Raw genomic sequence first — 21671 nt, forward strand, 5'->3', positions numbered from 1 at the left:
TTGACGCTTTCCAACAGTGATGTTTTTTTCTTCTTTTATCATAGGCTGTTCTTTAGCGATGTACTTTTGAAATAGTGGTCAGTTTAATATCAGTTAACATTTTCATCTGACATTTTCAAACCATATTCCAATGACATTTTAGAATATTTGAACTCGCATTGCGTCCAGATGCAATCTTTAGTTTATAGAGTAGTTTATAACCATCTGTTTTGAAGATTATGTTGAATTTTTAAAGTAAAAAAACAATGCTATCTTAGATTTCATTCATCGATATTTCACCTATCTGCAGTCGAAGTCTAAAATCATGTATTAAAGGTAATTTGAAACGAAAATAAACGAATTTGCTGTGAAAATTTCGTTTAATTCGGTTCACAAATAACTGAGATCTAAGCCTCTAAAGTTGACCATTTTGTATGGAAAATCGAGAAAGTTGCAAATGTTATGTCCACTGTATAGGTAATACCAATCATTCTCAAATTTTACCTTAAATCCTTAAAAATCTACTCATAATCTAAATGATTATGCAACTTAATTACATTGTTGTATCATATGGAATCTTCATGCTTTTAAATTATTGGCATTGGACGTTAGAATCACGTTAAGCATGTTACACCAAGAAAAGTGTAAGGTACACCGAGCAAGTTAAAACGGTTATGGGAAGATAAAAAATCAACCATCAAATCAATTGTTGACAAATGGAACAAACCGTAGATAAACCTGTTCTAGTTTATTGAAAATTACGTAACTAACATACCAGAGAAACACAAGTTTAAGCATAAGTGGCCTTGATTCTCAATAAAAACTTTTATTGAGTAAACTAAATGCAATAATTAAAATACATTCTTGCATCAACAGTCACCAAAAAAACAAGCTGCTTGTTTTGTGTCATTATATGAAAATAATACAACAGCACTTTCTAGTTCAACATGCAATTTCGGGAAATCCCGGGATTTTCCGAAATATCCCGGGATTCAGGATTTTTTAGATCCCGGGAAGACCCTCTAAGTGTAATATCGACTAAAGTAGTGTTTTGTTTCGATTCGTGGTTAAGTCACTTGGTCTTTCCATATAACGGAGCGGCGAAAGTAAGAGTTAGGTTGCGAAAGTTGAAAAACTTACTTGTGTTTTGTAAAATAAATTTCTCCGGATATTCTCTGAAGGATTTCAGTTATAATTATTTTCTATTATTTAGAGAAAGCCTTGGAGCAATTGTATGATATCCTATATATAAAATAAATTCGTTCCGAAGAACAAGAACTCTTCACCGATTCTATTAGCAGATCGCAAACACGTTAGGGTGCTGGCGCCAATAGTGGACTACCTAAGCCACAAATAATCATAAAATAATAACGAAAAGCCTTAACAAAGATCTTTTGGCGTCAACCGAAAGGGGTCGTCCATAAATGACGTAGCTTTTTAGGGGGGAGGGGGGGCTTCACGAATTTGTGACGATGTGTGACGAGGGGGAGGGAGGGGTCCTAGCTAGTGGACGTAGCATTTTGAATCACGTCGGTAAAATAAGAGGCGCTGAAAAAATTACATACAATTATTTTTTTATCAAACTTCTTTTTTCATTGTTTGACTTATAAAGTTGGGTTCTAAAGTAATGATTCAGCTTCAAAACATTCATATGACAAGATTGGAAAAAAAATGTAAGAAATTTTAGATTTTCTGTAGTGCAATCAAACAGATTTTTTGATGCTTTAAATAATTATGTGAACAGTAAATTCATGTAATAATAAATTTATTTATAAATAAATAAATTTAAATATAGATAAATTAATTAAAAATCAAGGCTTTAACGACTTGGAAAACATTGTTTTAGCTTTATTCATATTTTCTGTTGGAGCATATTTCTTTAAAAAACATGTGTTCGTTTTGGAAAATATTATATTAAAACAAGATATTCATTCCGTGAATTATGCTCTCAATGTTGCAGAAGATCTCCACCCAATCAACTCATCGATTTGTTTTGATATATCAATGCTCTTGATGGAATAGCCTGAATAAAATTTGATGGAAAAGCCTGTACAACAGATTCGAGTGTTATCGACATTGTTCTATCATTCAATTTTCTTAATAACTTGGTAATTTGAAGAAAGATTATTTTCAGTATTTATTTGTTTCGTTATAGTTTGTGTAAGATTATTTTAATATGGGGTACGATAATGAAGTTAAGCTGAAATACCAATAAAGTTGAATAATCGCTAAGATTTTCTGATGAAAATGACAAATATCCATTTCAAATCAAATATATCTTATCTTGATCATTTTCATTGAAATCTATTTCCTAACAACGAATAATTAAAAAACGATTCTCTAAAATAACTAAATTTGCTTGATATGCTACGTATTTTCCAAGGGGGGGTATCAGCATTTGTGACAAAATGCTACGAGGAGGGGGGTGTAAAAAATCAGTGAAAAAATGCTACGTCATTTATGGACGGCCCCAAAGATGTCAACCTCTACTATATGGAAAAAAATATAAAAAGAGTGATAAAATTATTTTTAAGCATAAAATCGCTTAAGCCACTATTGGTTCCAGTAGTTGTGCTAGTACTCCAGTAGTAGACGTTCGGGAACGATACAAGGAATTTTGAACAAAATAGTTAATTTTTAAATAGGTTTAACATTTTCCAGTCGGAACGGCAACTAATATCTTTCGAATGAAGCATAAAAATCATCTCTGGGACTTTTCTTCATTTTTATACATCTATTTTAAAAACTACTTCCATCCGTTGATTCACTACTGGAACACGACGGCAACAACTGATGCAAGGGAGCAAATTTTTTACGTTACCGTCAAACGGGGCTACTTTTGATTCCGGGGGCTACTTTGGACATTCGTGTTTTTGATTTATTTGCAGCATAAATATCAATCTGAACTATTTTGTGTCTTCAGCACTTTTATTGACCAAAACATGCTCTACAACCAGACATGAACATTTTTCGGAACAACATCAACAATAACAGGATAAACAGGAAAATATATTTAAAAATTCCGAACACATATTCACAAGGCACAAAACATTTGCTATGTAAACATTGTTCGAATTTTTCACATATCGTGGAAAGTTATTGGGAGCGTCACAAAACTATCGAATCGTCATGTTTCATAAAAATTTGTGATAATTTTATGTTAAAAATTGTTGTGTTACAAAAATAATTGACCAAAGGTCTTAATTTTACGACTTTTATTTTATGTTAAAGCGTTGGTTTCTATATTTTACAACAACAACAAAATTAACCAAGGATTCCGGAAAGTTAATAGTCATCAAATATATATATTTTATTACGTATTGGTAGTAAACTCAAACCATATTCCTTGAAAAAATAATTCTCGGTCATTTTTACATGAATCCGTAGTACAAAACAATTTCATTCTTCATCTGCTATAAAAAGACTACCATTAAACCATATCAAAAATATTGAGAACCAAAATAATTAGAAATGTAAAATTTGAATTGCCTACGATCTTGCGAAACATTATTCTAGTACTTCATGCATTACACTTTAAATAAAAATGACATTTAGTTACAGGAATTGATGAGATCCTTCTACATATCATTAATATAACATTCAGAATTATAACAGATGTTAATCATTATTAATCAGACCTTATTAATCGTCGCAGTACTTGGTAATTGCATCATTCGATTGTGTCAACTTAAACAATCAAGCAGTCGTAGCTGACAGTTTTATTTAAAAGAAAGTAAAACTGAAATTTCATATTAGAAACTAAACACTACAAACCCATATTTTGCTGAAAAGTGTTATATAGGTATGTGTATTTTTTCGCGCTTTACAATTTTTTTAATTATGTTTATCAACGAAAAACGTTCAACAACGTCAAAATAGACGTTAATCTATAGAATCAGTTCAAAATTTATGCGAAAATAATCATTTTATTATCAAATCGTATTGTTTTCTAAATGTGTCCAAAGTAGCTCCATTTTTGTCTTGAAGGACACATATTTTTCGCTATTCAAGCAATTTTTTTATTTCTTGATGGATTTGCTTCATATTTTGCACATTTGTTACGTACATATACAACTAAGATATATGCAAGAATTATCAAAATCCATCCATAATTCTTAGAGCTACAAATCCTCAAAGTTGAAGAATGTGGAAATAATGTCAAAAGAATCCCCGTTTAACGGTAACATAATTATTTATATTTCTTTTTTTTTTTTTTGATAAAATAAAAAGCTGAAATTTGGAAAATCGACTAAACTAGAGGAAATCTATTCACCAAAAATAGCGCATGTCGTTTTTATCGAAAAATGTACGTTTTATTCCATAGTCCAATCTACTGGTACATTACAATCATTATCGGTACCGGCACCCTACTTTGTGCGAAACAGCTATAAGCTATAAATTCTATATAATTAGTTTGAGTTTATAATGGTACAAATATTTCGGTAGCTTCATATTTCGTTCTGAAGCGTAGTTTAAGTTCCTTGATGATGCCCTATTGTTCTTTAAGCACGTTTAAACACCAAAATCAAATTCATGTTAGTTAACTTCTAGAAAAGCTCCAAACCGTTAACTGAACCCACTGCCCAACGGATAATTTGAAGTAAGCTACGATTTAAACTCCACTATACCAGAAAACTCATCCAATTTTTTACTCCCAAACTGAAAACCAACACAGCCATCGTTACCCGGAATAAGTAATTTTGAGATAAATTGTTTTCAGTGTTCGAAGCGATTTTTCTCTCTTGTATATTGAATAAACAAGTAAACTATCAGCCACGTCTTGAATTCAGAACACAAACAAGGATTCAATTTCCTGATTTGCATTATGCTTGTTAACGCTGTTCAATCATATTCCAAGCAAACATCTTTCTACATCGCCATTTAAATGATCTTGTTTCGCCCCGTAAAGAGTAGAGCAGACAGCAAAGTACAGTCTGTCGGGGTTCAACATCTCGCCATGGCTTGGCATAAAATAAACTCTTTCCCAGTACCGAGTTTGGCCTCGATTTGCATAGAAATGTTTCTCCGCAATTTTCACCGTTGTGTACCCTGGCTATTAAATTATCATATTTTCCACTGAGCTGATGTTTTTCTCCAACCCTCTCGGTGAGTGCTTGCCTTCATAAGCATTATGATGACCCTCACCTTGAGACGGGTTTGTAAACTGGCTGCTGGTGGATTGGTGGAAGGATATTTTTCATACTTTTAAAACTTGCTATCCAACGCCCCACTGCGCTTCTACGAGGCATGTCGGAAGCTGATGGTGAGATTACAGAAGCAAAACTCCAGAGCCCTTCATGACTTATCCATTTCCCTCAAAAAATGTTAAGTGTTGATGCAGTTCAAATCCAACTAACCTGGAATGAAAATAGAGAACATCTGTGAGCTTTACTAGTCTTGAAACAGGTTCACTTTGTAACCCACAGGATTTTCCATGGAGGAAAAATGAATCAACAGCTGGGGAAAAGCTCTTACAATATTATGAAAAAATATTCAAATGAAAGGGCAAATAAAAGCAAAAAATAAAAAGAGCAGAGGATTCATAACATAATTCGGATGAAGCAGACATGACTCCCCGTTCGGATTTCAAAGCATAGAGACAAGCTACAATGGCCCGTTTCGTTGCTACTAGATGAGTAAGGAAAAATATGAATATGCAATCATGTTTTTAATTTCATACGCATTCCTCGACATCTTTTCGTTTTACTTGAAAATGGCTTCTTTTAAGAAAGCATTAATAAACAAAACAAGGTGTGCGTTTACCATACTGAATTCCACATCCAATTATATGTCGAATTTCTTTTGTTCCGAATAATCGCTCTTCTTCCAGGATCTGCAGTAGACCATCTATCAACCTAACTCATCGTCTACATAAGCAGTGGCAAGCAAAGCTTTATGAAGTGTGAGAATTTATGACTGCGCATTTACGCACTCCCCGGACTCTATGGCCAGCCAGCCATTAGGATCATATGCATAATAATGTGCACATCATTCGGGTGTTCTGCGAGCCACGGTATTTTTCCATCCTCATTGTGGAACTTTCGCGGCCTTTCCTTCGGTTTCGGAAAAATGGGTCAATGTGATTTGTCTTTCTATGGGTACCACAGCCACGGCCACGGCAGAAGTTAATTTAATTACTTCCGCAAAATTGGACATATTTCTCGCTAGAAAAGCTGCAAGTGCACGCCGGTTGCAAAGTTTTCAATGCAGCCATATTGTGCAGCACAACGATTGGTAAGGGGTTCTGTAGTCTGCGATGTCTCCCGTTAGTCTCGTTAACGCAAGGAAGTTTGTCTGTAGATAATGAATTCGAATCTCAGCTAGGTCAAGTATTTGCGAATATCGGAAGAGGAAAATGTATCCTCTACAATAATAGTAAGTTGAGGGGAAAAGCTAGTTTCTCGTTGGGACGTAAAGCAAAAAAAAAGGAAAACAGGATGCGAAAATCTGTCGTGATAATAGCAAAACAGTGTATTTGCACGTTGTCTGTGCTTTTGCCACCATCCTATGAATAAGGCAATAAAGCACATCCGGCGAAATCGTATCCTTCGTGGTGCTGCGGTGCTATAATATGGTCTTGTGGATTATGCAGGCATAGCAAAGCCTTAATCCGAGCTCTACAAACCTAAAATCATATTTTGCGATTAAGCGACAATTAGAAGAGCCAATCTATAAATGCAGATTAACACGTTTGTGGGTCCAAAACCTATACAGTTTAATCCTTTAAAATCCTTTAAACTTGAAATTATCATTATGAAACCATTAGCTAAACAATTTTAATTTATTTAATGGTAATGCGAGACGCAGCTTCTCATAAAAAACTCTTACCCTCTTCCTCCAAACTTCTCTTGTAGATAAGAGGAATATTCCACGTGCAAACGTGGCATACTGAATTAAATCATACCTAATAACATGACTGTCCCACATGAATAGGATATCGAGCAAGGATGGGATTGATATGTGGTTAGAAGCAGCTCAAGACGAAGCGGATTGAATTAAATTTTCGCGGAACAATTTCGTCATCTATGTGCATTAGGGTGCGGCATACTTTTCTAAAAATTCAAAACCAAAATTTCATGTGCTCTTCCGCATGTAAATCACATAAAAATAGAAAACTCACACAATATCTTTTTTGTCAACCAATTTTGAATGTTTTAGCGCCATTTCCTACGATATTTAGTTAATGAAAAGCTTGTAAAACACCAAATTTGCCTAAAATTCAAAATATTTTTAGTTAGAATAGTGTTTTTTTTTATTTTTTCTCTTTTTACTAAAAAATCGAACTTTGTTGAATCATAACTTTAATAATACTCAACAGATTCTATACATTCTTTGGAAGATAATTGGTCGGTTTTCAGACAGACTGGACTAGTCGATATTTTGGCCGTGTAATGATAGGTTAACTCAGTCAAAAAGACAAAAATTTCTTATGCTTATTTGATAACAGTGATGATGTTCCATCAAACAGATAGTTTCGAATATTGTAGTTAGAAAACGACAAAATTAATTTATTCCATCTTCCTGAAAATATGTATTTAAAACTACAGTAAACTCTCTGAGTAAGACTCAATGTTTTGACCTCAACTGGAAAGCTGTCTTCAGTGTCGTATGCTAGATTCGACTTTCAACAAGTTGAAATACGCGCGTATCTGTCAAAGGATACAAACTCTAGTGGAATTAAATGTTACAGTACTACATTCGGTTTATCATTGATTTATTTTTTTTAATTCAGATTTCCCTTTTTATGTGATTTGAGTTAGCAGTTAGTTTGGGCAAATTTCGAAAAATAAGCCGCACCCTAGCCCACATTCTCCTACAAACATCACGGGCCATGGTATCACGTTCTGCTTTCGCGTGAAAGCTTGAATCGAATGCGGCCCAATCTTCATCGTTTTCATCGTTCTCTTCGTCATACAAGTGAGTGTCAAAGACGCAATTACTAGAATTTTAAGCACTCTGGTAAGGTACAACGTAGATAATTCGTCTTATTTTACTTCTTTCAGGCCTTACGTACCAACAGGGAGATATCCTACTTCTCAGCTTAATGTTCTGCAAGCGCTACCACAGTTATTAACTGGGAGGAGAGAAGAGGTAACGAAAGCCAATTGATCGTTTAGGAATTTGTATATCGATGATACTCCATGCCCCAGTAATTCAAGGAAATTCCTAACCCGAATAGATCCCCGACCGAACTGGAATTCGAACCCACCATCCTCATCATGGTCTTACTGAATAGGTTCAGCCAGAGGGTTCAATTTGTATATTTCGACAAAAGAAACTAAATTATGTATGACAAAATAAATTCTATTAGCTATACAATATTGAACTTTCCCTTGACATTCACTTTTAAATACAGTAATAATTAATTGAATTTGAAAATATAGTCTGCAAGCACCAACGAACTTCACAACATCAATCAGCCCTCATCCGTCAAATATCCCAAACACTTCGAAGCCAATCCTATTTCCTCCACAGCAGAGAAGCAAATTGACTCAATTCCATTACCAGTTGTCCAATGCCAAATGGAGTGTATCAATCAAAAAGCCCCTACTTCACCAATCCTGTGCCATTTAGCGTTGACAACAAGTTTCGATTGGTCTGACGATGGAAAGCTTTGAATTTTTATTTTTCATTTGATAAAGTTATTAGATGAGCTCCCTAATAATTGAAATCAAGGAGTTGATTTTAATATTAAGCCAAATCGAAAGCTACTTTTCGTATTACACAGATAATAGTATTATAATATTCCCACAGAAAACAGGCAGACATTCAATCTAGGACAAAATGGTTCTCAAAAGTTGTGTTTTCTAATCATTTCAAAGTTTTTTTTTTTTTTTTGTATGGTATTCAGTTGGAGCTGCCTGACAGCTTAACTTGTCAAGGCTGAACCCTCGGTCTGGCTTTTGCCAAGTTTCCCCTCTACCAGGACCAATACTCAGACGGACTAGGCAATGGCGCCCACATGAACACTGTTTTTTATTAGTATTGTGACGTGGTAGTTTTTGAAAAGTACCCATATTCCCTTGCTTCTGAGAAAAGGAAGCATTATGAAAATCAGCAGCTCCATTAGAATTTGTTTAAAATAGTAGTGTAGAATTTGTTTGAAATAGTAGTGCATTACTAATACTGTCTAGTCGAAATGGTTTTGAATAATTTGTCATTCAAGTGCTATTCTGATTACTATTGTCTTTTACGTAAGATTAGAGTCTTAAATGTCAAGTGTCGTCAAGTCTTAACAAAATTAGGCTGTTTAGTAGTAGTTCTAGTTAATTTCATTTTTTGTTGTTAAAAGTATTTATTGGTCATTACGTTCATATATCCTTAAAGAAAAAGTCGCTTTCCTTGTCTGTCCAACAATTTTTCGAAACTAGCAAGTGTACCCTAATGATCGATCTCAGCGTCTTACTTTCCATAGTCATTTTTATAGTGAATATTGAAGAGTAAAGTTACCTTAGGCTTCTATTACAGTCTCCTACAAGATTCACTTTTCGGTGGCAAATGCAATGCTTCACAACGCCTAGTTTCTACTTGTAAATTTTGCGAAAATGAAGCTGGAATTAGATTATTTATACCGCTGTTACAAAAGAGGTATTTCTTATTATGGCAATGTAAAAACCATATTAAAATAAGATTGTCGCCACTTATTTCTACTCAGTGAATCTACTAGTCATTTTCCTAAGAGTTCCTAAGTATTCCCTACGTCGTATATGATAACGATGTATCTAGCTAGCTAATAGTAAGAGTGGCTACGGATCATTCTGGTTAGCAAAAGGCAAACTGAACGTCACCAATAGTATTAATGTCCACTTCGAATAGATTAATTATTTGAAATGGGCATCAATTCTATCAATGACGCAGAATGTCCGTTGGATCACATCCGAGATATTATTGCGTCTATGCCATATGAATTATGACGCGGCTTTAAGCAAAAAATGCCAAAATGTGATACCACCACTACAGGTTACGCCTTTGGTTTCCATCATATGGGCTAATGGATTATGCCCTCCCATCGCGGCAAGGTCGCATAACCAAGGGGAGGGATGTTTTCTAATCATTTCAAAGTTAATTCTTTATCAAATCAATAATCGTAAGTTTTACATTAAAGCTCTTCACGAACTCTTTGATTAAGATTTTCGCAATATTAAACATATATTTCAAATAAAAAATGTAAGTATTACACTATAATTGGATGAATTTTCGAGGAAGTGCGCAGAGCTAGACAAGGTCACGATACACCGTGTCTTGAAAATCAAATTATTTATTTATTTATTTATTTATTTATTTCAATCCATCTGACATCAAAGTCTTAATGAATGCATAATAAAACATAAACGCACATTACAATAACGATAACTGACAAATTTTATGCTTGAAGCGCAGCGATGTTTCACCAAAGTCGTACAGATCCTCAACCAGAGTAAAAGAACGAATCATCGAGCATATTGGATCGTTATAACCGAACGTTGTTCGGTGAAACCTGCTCTGCAGCATAGAGCGCTGTCGAAGAGGACGTTGAACAGCGCGATAGTTCAGCATGGAAAGTAACCGAGAAGAATCAATTTCATTGCCCATAAGTTTTGCCACAAAGATCGCTTGTTGCATCTTTCGTCTTTTCTCAAGGGTGTCCATACCAATTAATTTGCAGCGTTCACGATAAGCAGGAAGGTTCACTGGATCGCGCCAAGGTAAATGCTTCAAAGCCAACCGGATAACTCTACGTTGCACACGTTCAATTCTCAAAGTCCATGAGATGTCATTAGGCGTCCAAACAACAGAAGCGTTTTCCAAAATAGGCCGAACTAAGGCACAGTATAAAGACTTCAAGCAATACGGATCCGTAAAGTCTTTGGCGATCTTTGAAATAAAGCCCAGTTGTCGGTTTGCTTTGCTGATGATCGAAGTATAATGGCCGTTGAACGTCAATTTAGGATCCAGCACCACTCCGAGATCAGTAACCTCATCCACTCTTCGCAGTTTCACTCCATTGATTTGGTGATCGAATAGCAACGGGTGTTTGTGATCGATGAAACGTCATAACGGAACATTTCTGAATGCTAACCGTTAATTTGTTTCGGATGCACCAATCAAAAAACTGGTCGATCAAAGCTTGTAGGCGGTGGCAGTCTTCTACCGATCGGATCACCAAATAAATTTTAAGGTCGTCGGCATAAATAATAACGCAGTTCAAACCTAATTTTGCGGCAACATCATTGAAAAACAGAGTAAACAATAATGGGCCTAAGTTGCTTCCTTGCGGAACACCCCATGAGTTGCAATAAGTAGACGAAATGCTCGAATCGATTTTGACACGAAGTTGTCAACCAGTCAGATAAGAACTGAGCCATGATGCGAGCTTGTTGGAAGCTCCTAAACGAGAAAGCCTGCGCAAAAGGATCTTGTGGTCAATTCTATCGAAAGCCGCTTTCAGATCGGTGTAGATGACATCGACTTGTTCTTTATCCTCCATTGCAGTTACACAAATATTGGTAAAGCTTAGCAAGTTCGTAGTGACTGACCGACCAGGCATAAACCTATGCTGATCGATGGAAATGTACTGCTTCGACTGGCTAAGGATTACGTCGCTAACGATGATTTCGAATAACTTCGACGCAGCTGACAAGTTCGTGATTCCTCTGTAGTTCATAACATTTCTCCTATCGCCATTTTTAAACACAGGGAACATAAAAGACTGCTTTCAAATCTCGGGGAATACACCGTTGTCAAGGGACCGTGTGAAAATAGTAGAAAGCGGCTCAGCAAGGACGGTAGCACAACGACAGATCAATATAGATGGGATGCCATCGGGTCCTGGACACAGCGAACTTTTTAACTTTTTTGCAGCAGCGATGACCATAGCAGGAGTTACGGTAAATGTTGTCAGATTTATAAAATCCGGCGGTAGATCCAATGTGTCAGAGTCAGCATCAGTATCCGAAGCAGATGCGTTGTCGAACACGGAAGCAAAAAAATTGGCGAAGAGTTCGCAATTTTCAGCTGATGAATTGGCTTCCACATTTTCATACACAACATTACTTGGGATAGACAGGTCCTTTCTTTTGCTGTTCACGAATTTCCAGAAGCTTTTCGGATTCAGCCGGAGATTGGAGTGCATTTTTATAGTGTACGCTTTGTACAACGTTGCATTTAGACTGCGGTACGCATTGCTCGCTCTTTGGAATTTCTGCTTACTCTCGGACGATTGTGTAGTACGATGTTTACGTTGACAGGCGTTCTTCTCTCTCTTTAGTTTTCTGAGCAATGGAGTACTCCATGCGGGTGAAAAAGTACATCTTCGAAAAGGTACGATATGTTGCAACCATTGATTGACGATGGAGCAGAAGTTGCATGCCATTTCGTCGACATTCTGACAAGCATTCAAGCAATCCCAGTCAAGTGTAGTAAAATAAGCTGAGACAGCATTGTAGTCAATTTTGCTAAAGTCAAGTACAGGTTCATCGGCCAAACGTAGCGAGTATTCGACATTTCGTTCACGATGAACAGCAAGCAACAATTCAAGTGGAGGATAGTGTAAATCAACTGGCAACAACGGAACAGCAGCTTCACTGATGATAGGGAGGTAGTTGTTAGACCGAAATACGAGATCTAGTGTTCGATCCGTTCAATTACGATGGCACGGCATAAAAATTAACAAGGCAGGCTCATTACTGATGTAAATATCAAGTTTGATTATAAACACGTGACGTCACTCCTATCGTACCATACACCTTCCGGACCACTAGATCATTTTTATCGCAAATTTGTTCGAGGTGGATAGGAATGACGTCGCCAAATAGCTGTCAGTTTTCGGAATATATCACCTTCTTAAATATAGTACACCGTGTTACGATGGTAGTTGGCTTGAAACATGTTCAAAAAGTCCATTCCGTCAATCAAAGCAGCACTAGCAGGAGTTACAGAAGTATTGCCAGCTAGTTGCACGTCGCCATCCGAGTTGAGTGACCACTGGAGACGAGGCTGATTGTAATCACCGCATATCAGAACCTGATCATCATTTGACGCGTAATCACACAGTTCGCGTACGGAAGCCACATGTTCATTCATCAGATTAGCATCACTGCTACGGTCGGGTGGAATGTACACAACTCCAAGCAATAAACGGTTACGACCAACATTAGTCTTCACAAACGCTTGCTCCAGTATTTCACCGTGGCGTAGGCGGATTTGTCTACTAGCATGACGACGATGCACTGCAATTAACACGCCACCAAAGCTCGATTTGTTGCTGTTCATGCTGTTGCGATCGCAGCGAAATACATTAAACTCTTGTCCGAAGATTTGCAGGGAATCGATGCAGTCATTCAATCCGGTCTCAGTCAAAATAATGACGTCGTATTCGCAGTTCAAAAAAGTTAGCAGTAGATCATCGATTTTCGTCCTGACGCATCGAACATTCTGGTAATACACAGACAGTCCAGCTAAGGACGCAGGTGTTGGTCTGCAACGTAAGTCGGTTGAGTGTATGAAGATGTGAAAATAAAATCGGATAGGCCTTTTCATGTGACAGGTCCGTCTATGCATTTGTTTACATCGGTGGAGGACCGGTGCTAACACGGGCCTGTCATTTTCATAGAAGAAATGTCAAAGTGCTTCCCGATCAGCTGATTTGAGACGTCATGTGAATAGGCCTATACTCGCCTGTGATGGGAACCCGAGGGTTCCCACCGTCCGTTGAACATCGCATTAACCTGGTGTCTGAGTGATGTCCACAGGTTTGACCGACGGGCGGCGGAAGTTTTTTGATTGATCGACGAATTCTCTGAAAACCAGCCCTTCCAACCAGGTTGACGCCTGCAGCGCACGATTTTGCAACGATGGATCAAGGCCGATTTTGAATGACACGAACGACATGCTCGAGATGTCCTTGCCTTTGGAACCAAACGAATCACATCACATGGTGCAGATAAATCAAGGCAACGAGCCACAATTTTCTGCACGTCCTCGGGGGAGATGAGCGGCTGGAATCCTGACAAGTACAGCCAGAACTTGGGCGGTGATGGAGTGGACATAATCGAAGCAATTGACAAATCACTAAGGTCAATGGTTCGTGTTCCACGATCGTTTGCCACGGCGGTAGAATCGTACTGCTCTACTCGTGGACGTTTTGCGCCAGGTTTGGGCCAAGTGCGAAATGAAGGTGTCGATAGCTGGTTTGTTTTGGTTCCACCTGAAGCTGATGCCAGATCATCAACCTTCTTGCTCAATTTATCCACCACTCCAGTGAGCAATTGCAGTTGGGAAGATAGGTTGTCTGATGCAGCAACACTTGTGGGCGAAGTCGTTTGGGTTTTCATTTTGTCCTCCAGATAGCATTTTAAACTTCGTCCATTCAACTCAGATCGGCAATCAGAGCAAATAAACATCACCTTTCCTTGGGACAAAATATCGCGTGTGGTTCGGTAGTTAAAGCCACAGCATTGTTGACTGATGTGATAAACAGCATCACAAAAGCCGCAGCGGACAGGCTCGATGTCGTTAACATCCAGTTCGCATTCTTTGCACACATTCTTCCCCATTGTCACAACAGTGAGATTTGGGTTTGATAGCCAAACGAAATTATTTCGCAATAATTTAGCTATTTTTCGGCCGTTTTAGATAGCGTTAGCGTTAGCGTTAGCGTTAGCGTTAGCGTTAGCGTTAGCGTAGTTACGGTATACTTCGTAGATTGGATACTAGCAACATTTATGTTTCTTTTTGATAATCTCATTCGGACTGCTTTCAAGAACAAGGATAGGGAATGTTCCTTGATCCAATCTTGAGCAAGAAGACCAAAATTATAAATATCGCTATTCCTGGCCACGCCCATCTTTACCGTAACTTGGGATAGGGGAAGGAAATGTTGATGTAGCACTTACTTAATGAGAGGCCACCGACTCAGCGACACCCTCATAAGTGCTACGGAGGTGGGGGTTGGGAGAGGAAAAAAAAGTCAGGATTCGCTTTGAAAGCTAGCGATAGACCCATGGCATTTATTGTTTAAGCGTTTTGAATTTTATCTTTTGAATGCCGGCAGTCAAAGAGAAGATATTTATCGTATTTAAGATATATGGTTAATTAGATTCCGCATAGTACTTTCCGTTTCAAATGATTATGCTTGCGACGAATCAAGTGTGTGTATCTGCTTATTAATGTTTTAAAAGCAGAACCGATCCCTCAAGGGTCATCGGAGGAAAAGAATAGAAGGCAACAGAAAACCGCTACGCGTAAGATCTACAAACCTAGTATTTTTTTTTAACTATTAGGAAATTGAACATTAGCAACAAAAAAAACGTATCCAACTTATTTTGAGAAAATGGCGGCAATTCTAAAAAAAATAAAAAAAAGGAAAAAAACACTCCTCTTTATGTTTGAACGCTCAAAAATGGAGAAAATGTGGAAATAGTGGCAAATTCAAAACATATTTCCACCCACACGCGAACCATTCGATTATCCGTGATCCCGAACCGACGATGCATATCGCAAAAAGATATTGCGATATTGTTCTGTTAATAATTTGGAACAAACTCACCGGATCTCCCAATAGGGTATAGCTGGTAAGATGACCAATCCATTTCCAACAGTGGTTCGTATTACTACGTACGCCAACCGTTAGCATTACTTCCCTAGCAAGAAACCGAACGGCACACCACAACACATTGCTTCTCCGAAAACCGATCTACTCGTCCTTCACAGCTTAAATTGCACCGATAACACCATTCACTACAAATCACACTCATGTAGAGAGCACTGGCCAAATAATATCTTTTTAAAACTTTTACTACACAAAAAAATGACAGCCGAATTTTTTTTTCACGTCCACTCGCGCTCACAGACTGCTGCGATCTCTCTATTTTTCGGCCGTTTTAGATATTGCAAATACACGGAATTGTCACTTTTGAACGATTCGACGATTAAAACGAAAAATTGGGATTTTAAAACGGAGTAATACAACGTAAAATTAACGGATGAAAAGCACGGTGTTGTAGACTTCAGAACACATATGTTGTATAAATTATGTATATCCAGTGAATTTGGAATTGTTGAATCCAATGTTGTTCATAGATTTGTTCCAGCACTACATAATTTTGAGCTCCAGGTTGTCAATATACTGGTTTATTATTTTCACATAACATTCAAACCATGGCTTATCAAGCTTTTTCATAATCTTATCCATCAAGCATACAGAATAGGAATGAAAAATGTAATGTAAATGTCAATGTATTGCAGTAAAGAGGGACAAAAGTTCGAGAGTTTCATTATGAAATTTCTAGCTCAATTTAAAACAAATGTGTTAAATGCTATGGTGATTCCAATGCTATTCAAATAAGGGACTTTCACTCCAAATGTTATGGAAATCGATTGAGATTTGGAAAAGTTTGACTATTTGTTGTTTTAAGTCGTGAAAATTGTTATGTTGGTCGAACTTTCATTGCATGGAACAAAATGAAGATAAAACCTTATTCGATTTTTATGTGAGGGCGGTTCTAGGCCTTTCATAAAGATGCTTAGAAATGTATAAGTAAAACAGAAATTATTGGAAACCATTTTTGGCCTACAGTGGGGCAAAACCTCGACCCATATAATCTCTCGCGGGGAAAATGCAAATTGCCTAAAATCCACATAGGGTAGAAATACCAATTATGGATATAGTACCAATTATTGCATTATTAGGAACAACAGGAGATTTTTCTAAGTGTTCCACTAGAATATAACGGCTAATGTTCACAGGAATGATGAATGTTTTTGTTTTTGATGATAACTAAACCTTGATAAGAACATTCATGCAATAAGCTTCGAAAAATGAACGTTTGATAATTTTGCCTCACACATATGTCACCTTCTCAGCAGTTTGCTAAAACGACACCCGTTACGAAATTTATGTTTTCATCCGGTAAAACTGCTTCAACCGATAAATGTGTATTGCCTAGTGAGAACAAATTAACAAATCCGGTAAAACTGCTTCAACCGATAAATGTGTATTGCCTAGTGAGAACAAATTAACAAATTTTGCTGATGAGCAATTAATTCTACTGTTTTAAGTTGGAAATCGTGTTATTTCCACTATGTCGATTACTGGTACAAAGAGTGTATGAGAACCCAATTATGACGATACTCTGGAGGTGGTTTGTTTACATTTTTTGATCAGTGAATAAAAGAAGTAAAGCTATTTAACGGGTGACTTCCACGACGGGACGGTTCAGTAAGGCATTATCCTCACGTTTTGTATTCAATTACCTACTAAGATTTTTCAATCAAGAAAGAAGTTCGCAAGCATAAGATGCTAATTTCATAATAGAGAGGGGTTTTCAGCGCAACTCGATTTTTGCTCTTCTTTTGTTAAAATTAGACGCTGGAAAGATAATGTGAGTTCATCAATGCTTTTTTGTATCATAATTTGAATTTACATGGTTAATTTCTCTTATAAAGTTCGGTCTAACGTTAATCTGAATGCACAATAACATCTATTCAACAAACCATTTTTTTTTAATTTTATGAGCAATCAGTTCATTACTTATTAGAGTTGCATTATCATTCTCTCTGGATGACGCATGAACTCAAATACAGTCAAAGCTCGTTATAACGACCACTTTTATAACGACAAAAGCTCTCTATAGCGACATTTTTCGGTCCCATGAAAAACATTTCGATGTTATAACTATTCTCTATAACGACTTTTCTCTATTGCGACGGTCCCTTGCGATGTCGTTATAACGCGCTTCGACTGTATTGGCGTATGAACGTGCGGTAGCCCATAATTGGTACACTTTTATGTCGAATGCTAGGAACGCTATTGCCATAATAATTGGTACAAAGACAACGCTTTTTAAAACCAATTTTAAGAAGCTTAAAGTCAATTTAGTACTAAAACTGTTTAATTCAATTGTTTCGCAAGGCTTCAAACTAGTAATTAACATCTGGAAGTAATTAACATCAGTGACAGCAGTCCAAATATATGTTAAATTCTATCAGAATTTCCCTAGGACTTGGGACACGTAAAATATGTTGCCCAAAATTTAAAAAAATCCGTTGTTAATTTCTTCAAAAGTTTTAGTAGGGAAGGTGCACCGGTATTTGCCATGTACCAGTTATTCGCCACCCCGGATTATATACCGTTTTACGACATATATAGTTGCCAATTGTTTAGTGTTTGCTAAATTGCTTTAAGATGATACGGAAACATTCTTGGAAATCACAAAATTTTCTTTGAAAATAATAGAAAAAAATGATTATCCTTAAAATGTTTGCTCCTTTGCACCTATTTTTCGCCATGGTATTCCTGATTCGCCACCCTTCATAAGAAATCAACGTAGGGTAGAAGCACCGGTTTTGGCCATACGCCAGTTGTAGCCATAGTGGATTATACACCGTTTTACATACACTCTTCGAAAATTTCGTGTAAATTTCAATCCACTTAGATGCACATAAAAGAAGCGAATCATTTGACATACATTTACATCCGATCTTAAAATTACATGATCACACCAAGCCAAAAAAAAATTCACGACATGACGTAAAAGTAAGATGCGATGATCTCATTTCACGTCATGCCGTGTATTCGTTTTTGTGTGAAGCGGTTCTCAGAACAGATGCAATAAAAATTGAAAAAGGTGATCGTAGCGATGGATTCGTTCACACAATAAAAAATGGAAATATTTACCTTGTAGCGATTATCGGCGGAAGTGCTTGAATGAGGAAATCACGGTTAAGTTCCATACACATATTCAATTCAAAAAACTTCTGTTCTGTTGAATCTGTTGACTTTCCAGGAAAAGGATCATTTTGTGTCATTCATTATGGGATGCTGTTTCACAATATTAATCAACAATATTTGCACTGGCTACACTTACTGCTGATCAAATAAAGGCTCAAGATCTATGGTGCATTGCATTCATGTTGATATCCCGGTAGTTCCGCATGCAATTGATCAAATTGGAAAAAAAAAATCCATACTGTCTCCCCCGTTCAGGTTCATATTTTGATGGTTGCTGTTGGTGACGGTACTGGGAGACAAACTATACACATATTCTAACTTACTTCATCACACAACACTTCCTGGTTTTCTTGCACAAACACTTGTTATAAAACCACTTTATACGATTCACAGTTAGTTTTACTTTCCGAAAGAACAAAATCAATAAAATTTTAGATAATTTGAAAACGTGAAGAGCGGCACCGCCAACACTTGACGTTTGACTCGGTCAATTGCCTGACGCTATCAACATAGTCAAATAACATGTAAATTTACGTCTTGTAACATTCATAACTAAGATCTGTGTCAATTTTTGTGGTTTGACTCATGTAAAACTAAAAACTGTACTTATTTTCTTGAAAGTGGCATGAAAATGAATGTTGGGTTCTGAGTGCATCGAATAAAACGTAAATATAAGTGATATTTATGTTTACGTCCTCAATTATTTGTGTGCAATTAGGATTAAGTCTCATGTAAAATTAGATATTTTTAAGAGTGTAGTCAATCAGCATGGAACCTTTTGCGTTCATATGATAGAGCTACATTCATTTACTCGTCCAAATTGATTCAAAACATAAGAAAAACATTTCATTTTGCTTAGAATTTTAACTCCCATACACCTAATTTGGTCAGGGCACTCATCATTTGGCCACTCTCATGAGAAATCAATGCAATTGGCCAATTTAGGCACCGATGTTAAATCTCTGGCCGAAACTGGTTCCGTTGGCCTATATTGACCAACGGGATTTTCTAAGCGAAAAAATGGTTTAAGCTTAGTTTTGATATTTTACACACATAATATGGATTGAAAGCTTGCATTTGATATTTTTTGTAGTATAAATACGGCTTCCCTTTTAAGGCTTAACTTTTAATGACATTTTATATTAGGTTGGCCAAAACCGGTGCTTTTACCCTAGGTGGCGAATTCAGGAACCGAAAATAAAATCGTGGCGAATGCTGGTGCAAGTGGTCCAGTATTCGCCATCCTCATTTTTAATACAAAAACAAAGTTTCTGATTAGTTTATATATGTTCCCTGCTGAGCATGGATTGAAAGCTTTCGTTTAATGTATTGACAGTAACCAAAGGTCGTTCGATTGATGTTTAAACAATATTTTTCCTTAGGGTGGCCAAAACTGGTACAGCTCCCCTATATAAGCTTGCATATTCATCAGACTTGCTAACTGTATTGGACAATTAGTTGGCAAAGTTTTAGATTTTCCATACAAAATTATTAGCTTTAGAGATCTGGGATGTTTGTGGGCCGATTCAAATTAAATTTTCAAAATGCTTCAGATATACTAATTAACTATTAATTACTAATATGTAACTTTAATTTCAACATATATGTTTGAGTAAATTTTCCAATCACGAGTTCAAAAGTAATAACTGTTTGACTAAATTATGTTGTTTTACAAATTTTAATAATAGCCATAATTTAAAAAGCTGGATGAATAGCTTCATTGTCTTTTCAGCAAGGTTTCGATTTATACCATATGAATGAGTTTGTCAAGGACAGTTTTTGTGTAGGACTTTCATATTTTCAGATAAATAGTTTATAATTTTTCGACGGAAAATTTAACTCTAGTCGAATCGTTAATCTTTCTCCTGAAAACCCGTTATTTTTCAAGATAACCTAATATTTTAAAACTTGTTACAAGGTCAAGGACACTACGAGTATATCTGAAGACAATTTTATTCAAATCGGTCCTGTCTGAGATCTAGCCTATTAAAGCTGATGAATTTGTGAGCTTGAGATTGATTGGTCGCCCGTGGTTGCTACTCCAGTATCGTCAGATCAGCCAACCAGATGACTGTTTGGGATTAACAGACACCCTCAGTGTATAAGTGCTGGTGATCTTCTATTTTCAGACAACAATGGTGCTTGCCACGTCAGAATGCAGACCAATGAGGGAAAGGGGAAGGAGTTGATGATGCATTCAACTGGCTCCCACACGGTAGACCGTATATACCACTGCGTCTACGCCAGTTAATGCGGGAAGGGGGAAGGGATGGGATAATTATTATGGCAGAGAGGTTTGGTGGTTTGGTTAGCAGACTGCCTATGTATCAGGCGTAAGGATAGGTATGCTGTAATGATGAAAGAATGGAAGCGTAGGAAAACGGATTATTTCTGCCGGTCTCGAGTTCTAGCAAATACTATGAACTGTGATATATTAAGAGTGGTAGATATAAGCAAGTGAAAGATAAAACTACAAAGTACGAGGAAAGGGACGGGCCTGGGATTGAGACCATGACCTTCTGCTTATGAAGCAGAAGCGGTAGCCATTAGATCACCAACCCCGTCTTATCTAGCCTATTAAAGTTGATGAATTTGAGTGAAAAAACGAAAAAGTTGCATATGTATTATCCAACATTGTATATTGTTTCAAAAAGACACAGACACCGTCTTCAGCCATTTAGCTGCACAGACTGTAACTTAACAATAGACAACGAACAAGCGTGCTCCAGTGGCACAGCCGAGAAACATTCCTGACGAAAATTTTCAATAGCTGCAGCAGGAATCGAACCAACACCCCTTGACACGATGCGCTTGAATATATATTTGAATGTATATTGTTTTACAGAGAATCTACAAAATAGAGATATCGGCTTCCTAAAAATTCCTTAAAAACATACCCTGAAAAAAAAACTCTGGGAGTCTAAACTAAACACAGTTCATCAACTTATCCAACTTTGTTGAAAGGTATTGTCAGAAATTTCTT

General features: G+C 36.8%; 1 protein-coding gene across 4 annotated transcripts in view; it reads right to left on the reverse strand.

Moving 5' to 3' along the window:
• The window catches only part of LOC5573943 (tRNA-dihydrouridine(16/17) synthase [NAD(P)(+)]-like), a 394431-nt gene that overhangs the window by 372186 nt on the left and 574 nt on the right, over window positions 1-21671 (reverse strand). The gene's annotated exons all lie outside the window — the stretch shown is intronic.

Source organism: Aedes aegypti, chromosome 2, assembly GCF_002204515.2.
Source record: "Aedes aegypti strain LVP_AGWG chromosome 2, AaegL5.0 Primary Assembly, whole genome shotgun sequence".
Lineage (NCBI taxonomy): Eukaryota > Metazoa > Arthropoda > Insecta > Diptera > Culicidae > Aedes > Aedes aegypti.